Below are 5,485 nucleotides of genomic sequence, written 5' to 3'. Positions count from 1 at the left end.
AACCTAGTTCTCTGTGCTGTACAGTAAATCCTTGTTGTTTATCTATTTTACACATCCTAGTGTGCATCTGTTAATTCCACACTCCCAAATCATCCCCCCACCTCCTTCCCCTTTGGTAACCATAAGTCTCTTTTCTATGTCTGAGTCTGTTTCTGTTTTGTCAGTAAGTTCATTTGTACTATTGTTTTAGAGTCCACATATATGATATCATATGATATTTGTTTTTCTCTGTCTGACTTCCTTCACTTAGTAAGATAATCTCTAGGTCCATCCATGCTGCTGCAAATGGCAATATGTCATTCTTGTTTGTGGCTGAGTAATGTTCCATTGTATATATGTATCGCATCTTCTTCATCCATTCATCTGTCAATGGACCTTTATGTGACTGTTGAGATGACTAAATGAGATAGTATACATGTGAGGCTTAGCATAATGCAATGCCCAGAGTGAAATATGTTCAATAAATAGTAGCTGTTAATACTGGGTCATTCATTCAATAGACATTTACAGAGAGTTTATTACATGCCAGGCATTTTGTTAGGCTGTGGCGATACAAAGATAAACGACACAATCCCTGAAGGTGAGAGTATTAACCATGCTTGAAACAAGTTGACAGTCAGTAGAGGTGCCTGGGGAAGAGGCACCTAACCCAACCTGGAGCATCAGGAAAAGCTTCCTGGGAGAGATGAGACCGAAATAGAGTCTTACAAAAATGAATGGCAATTTGCCAGAGAGGTGGGGAAGAGGGTACAGGGAGAGCATTCCAGGCAGAGGAATAACCCCAAAGAATCTGGTGTTCGCAGAGGGCCGACTCATTCAGTGGGTCTGTAGGGAAGAGGGAGAGAAACTGGAGGAGTATGGTTAGAACAGGAGACAAGTTCAGTTATCATAAGTTTGCTTTCCTCAGAAGTTAGATTACACGCCAGATTAGCCATCCGGTAGTGTTGCAGTTGGAAGCGTTCATCGAATGACACCTTCTGCAATCTACATTAATGCTACATGGTCTCATTTAAACCCCTGTGACCTGGCACAGAGAGGGTCTGGAGTCAGCTGCAAGAGAGATCTTCAGTCACAGTGGCTGGGAGGGAAAGAAGACCTTGGCTGCATCTTCAATCCCGTGCAATTCAGCAAGGGTTCAGTGGAATGTCCTTCTGTCCCCAGCATTCTACTTGGCACTGGGATGGGTGGTTGCAGTGGGGTGAGAAGTGTGAACAGACATGAGCTCCGCTTCTAGAGTTTCCAAAGCTAAGGGTTGGATTCCAGCTAAAGGGAACCCAGAGTGTGTCGCTTAGAATTGTTCTGGCTGTCACAGGTATCCCATTCCCTCCTCCCCCAACCTGTTCCATCTCAGGCCACCACCCCCTCTGGGGGTCATGCTTCCTGTTTCAGTAAGCAGGGGTCACCTCTATTGATGGGCAAGAAATGCTTTTCTGGGTTTCATCCAACGCTGGCCCGGCTTCCTCTCCGCACTCCCCACAGTTTTCCTGGGGAAAGAAGATGGAGTCAGCTGGGGGAGGGTTGAGAAATAAAGAGAGGCTTGGACTCATTATGTGTTGCCTTTCCTCTGGGAGAAAAATAAACAGCCTGTGAAGCCCCATTCTGTAGCTCATGAGCACTGAAAATAGGGATTTTAAAAAGCTGATTCTAGGAATGAATTAGTAATGAGTTTCTGCTGAATTTTTTAAAGTTGTACTAGTCGCACCATTGAGCAGTCATTACCCCCTTCTGATGAATCCATGAGGTTTAGTTTTGTAATTTGCAAGGAATTCAGAGCTTCAGGGGAGACTCTGTGTCATGTGTGAGTGAATCCTTCAGGCCAAGGTGGCTCTTTCTGAAGAGTGGATAAGCACCGCCCCCTCTAGAGCTCTCCAGCTCCTGGGGACGCCTCAGCATCCTCTCCTGACTCCATCTCGCTAGATCCTCCCAACCTTCAGGCCAAAGCCTGGTCTGCTTCTGCCACCTGAGTTTACGCAGTACTTTCTTACCACAACTTTCTTTCCAACGCTTAGTACCCAGACCTCTAAGCAAATGCTCCAGTCATGTCCTCTTATGAGTATCGAGCACTATTTAATTTCATTTCTCCCCAAGACATTGGAAGCCAAAGGTCAGAGACTCCTTCTCAAACCTTCCTGCTGCCCCAGCTCAGAGCCAGTGGGTGGAATTTGCTTTCTTTTGATCTTCATTTGTGAATGAAGATGATGTAGCTGACCCCCTCCAGGACGGCCCTGGAGGCAGGTCCCGCCCTAACCTGAGTCAAGCAGGATCTGATTTTCTAATTTTATTCACTTCCTGTTGCAACTGTAACAACTTACCACAAACTTGGTGGTCGAAAACAACCCAGATGGATCATTTTACAGTTCTGGAGAGCAGACGTCCAAAGTGGATCTCACTGGGTTAATATCAAGATGTCAGCAAGGCTGTGTTCTTTTCTGGAGAGTCTAGAGGAGAACCCTTCTCCTTGCCTTTTCCACCTTTTAGAGGCTGCCCACAGTCCTGGGCTCATGGCCCCTTCCTTCACCTTCAAAGCCACCAATCGTTGTTTGAGTCCTTCTCAGACTGCATCACCCTGACACTGACTCTTCTGCCTCCCTTTTCCATATTTAAGGACCGTGTGGTGACACTGGGCCATGTAGACAATCCATCTCCTTTTCTTCAGGTCAGCTGGTTAAGAGCCTTAATTCCACCTGCTCCCTTCATTCCCTCTTGCCATGTACGTACCATATTCACAGGCCTCTGGGATTAAGACAAGGACGTGTTTGGAGGCTGTGATTCTGACAACCACATGAATCAAGGTGAAGGAGATGTGCAAGACCAACATTTCCCAAGCTCCGTCAGTGGCATACACACAGTCAGAGACAGTCACCTGGGTGAAATGCTTCCGAATAGGAAGCGCAGGGGAAATAGCTCAAAGTGGCATTTCATTTCCTTCACTCAATGTCTCTTACCCTCTCTCCGTATTTCAAGTTGCCAGAAAGGTGAGGGCCTTTGTCTTTGTTTATGCCTGTGGCTCTGACACGCTAATGACTGAGAGCTTCTCCAGCCTTGAAAGAGTGGGGAGGACCGATGAGACGGTAGATAAAGCCTGCCTTTCTTCCATCTGCCACGGGCCTATCAGAGCTGTCTGTTGAACCTCGCTCAGCGGAGGTTTTCCTTATCTATTCCACGAGGCTGAGGCCATCTGCTTCCCTATCTGTAATTAGTCGCATACTTAAGCTTCTGCTGCTACTGCACTATGTTATTATGTTTGGGTTTTTTTGTTTTTTTTTTTAAAGTATGATGTACGCCTCCCCTGTTGGAATCAAGCCTTCCTCAGACAATGGTACATACTTTCGGATTGATTGATTGTTCCCCTTCTTCAAGTGCTGGTGCCTGAAAGCCGGCACTTAATTGATGCTTGAGCGGACATGGAGCTGGCCGGTTAAGGAATCTCTGGGGAATGTTTGGCGTCTTTGAGTGGCAGGCGAGGCCACAGCGTGCTCTTACCTCCTACGGAGAAGGACTTGCAGTAAATAGGAGATCATCTGCCGTCGATTCCGAAGCCTACGCAAGCTGCTGGGCTTTAAAATCCAGGACAGGACGGAAGTGTTGCCAGTCATCTAAAACAGGAGAGACCAGAAGGGGAAAAGGAGATCTTAACTTTTTGTGTGTAATTCTCACCATTTTGTCCTTAAAAGAGGGAAAAGCTGGCGGTGGGAGCCAAGCAGAGGGATGGCCAGGCTCTCCCCTTAGAGGCAGGGGGGAGGAAGGCGCTGGGGGTGTCACGGCCCTGTGCTTGGTAGTTGATGGAAGAGTGAACAGGTGAAAGAAAAGAGCAGCAGCTCCCCTGGCCTACTTTGTCTGATGTCATGTGCTCTTGTGAAAAATTTTTTTCATCACAGTTCTAACAACTAACATATCAACAAATTACCTGGTGGGAAAAAATACTGAAAAAGCACTTAGAAAGCATGCTTAGGGAAACAACTTCTCCCCAGAATGCCTGCTTTAGCCCCAATCTCTACTTCTGGGGACTGGAGGGTGAAAAAGGAGTCGGAGCACGTGGCCTGGGGGTCTCCAAGAGCTACATCCACTTACCATGCCAGGAGCCATACTTCCTGCCGGGACCGCATTTGTCTGGGTGGGTCTGCGTGGGAGAGTTTGACATGGGAGCTGCCCTTGGTCCCCTGCCAGGACCCTGCTGCTCTGCCCTTTTTTTTTTTTTTTTTTTTTGGTGGAAAGTCAAGGGAAACCCAAATTGGGTATTCAGAACTCACCTGTCACTAGACTTAAACAAAAGCAGACACTGGGTGTGGTCGTGGTTTCTATCAGTGAGGTATTTTATTTTTGAGTATATAACACAGTCACATGCTGTAAAATTTTAAAGGAACAAAAGGCTACACACCCCTGACTCCAGGCACCTAATTACTTCACTGGAAACAACTAATGTAATTAATTTCTTTCATATCCTGTCAGAAATATTTAACGCATATATGAGCAAACACGTATAAGTATTCTCTCCCCTCCCTTTTCAATTTTAGTTTTAAATTTTTGAACTTTTTAAAAATAGACTATGTTTTAGAGCAGTTTTAGGTTCACAGCAAAATTGAAAGGTACAGAGATCTCACATATAACCCCCTTCACCCACACATGCACTGCCTCCCCCATTATCAACATCCTCCACCAGAGTGGTACATTTGTGTCAATTGATGAACCTACGTTGACACGTCATTCATCACCTAAAGACCATAGTTTACATTAGGGTTCACTCTTGGTGTTGTACATTCTGTGGGTTTTGACAAATGCGTCATGTCACGTATCCATCTTTATAGTATCACACAGAACAGTTTCACTCACCGAAAACTCCTCTGTGCTCGCCCTAGTCATCATTCCATAGTTTGACCTTTTCCAGAACGTCACATAGTTGGCATCATATAGTATGTAGCCTTTTCAGATTGGCTTCTTTCACTTAGTAATATGCATTTGATTCCTCCATGTTTTTTATTTAAATTGAAGCATAGTTAATTTACAGTGTTGTGTTAGTTTCAACTGTACAGCGAGGTGATTCAGTTATACATACATACATACGTATTCTTTTTCAGACTCGTTTCCATTATAGGTTATTACAAGATAGTAAGTGTAGTTCCCTGTGCTGTACAGTAGGTCCTTGCTGTTTACTGGTTTTATATATAGTAGTGTGTATATGGTAATCCCAAAGTCCTAATTTATCTCTCTCCCTCTTCCCCTTGCTATCCCCTTTGGTCACCGTGTTTGTTTCTATGTTTGTGAATATATTTCTGTTTTGTAAATAAGTTCATTTGTATCATTTTTTTAGATTACTCACAAGTGAGTAATATCATATGGTATTTGTCTTTCTCTGTCTGACTTACTTCACTTAGTATAATAATCTCTAGGTCCATCCATGTTGCTGCAAATGGCATTATTCCATTCCTTTTTGTGGCTGAGTAATATTCCGTTGTATAGAAATATACCACATCTTCTTTATCCATTC

Source organism: Delphinapterus leucas, unplaced genomic scaffold, assembly GCF_059928025.1.
Source record: "Delphinapterus leucas isolate spDelLeu-1000000601 "Yukka" unplaced genomic scaffold, BTC_Dleu_Yukka2 spDelLeu_asBTCV2_sq78, whole genome shotgun sequence".
NCBI lineage: Eukaryota > Metazoa > Chordata > Mammalia > Artiodactyla > Monodontidae > Delphinapterus > Delphinapterus leucas.
Note: the sequence above shows the minus strand (reverse complement) of the source record.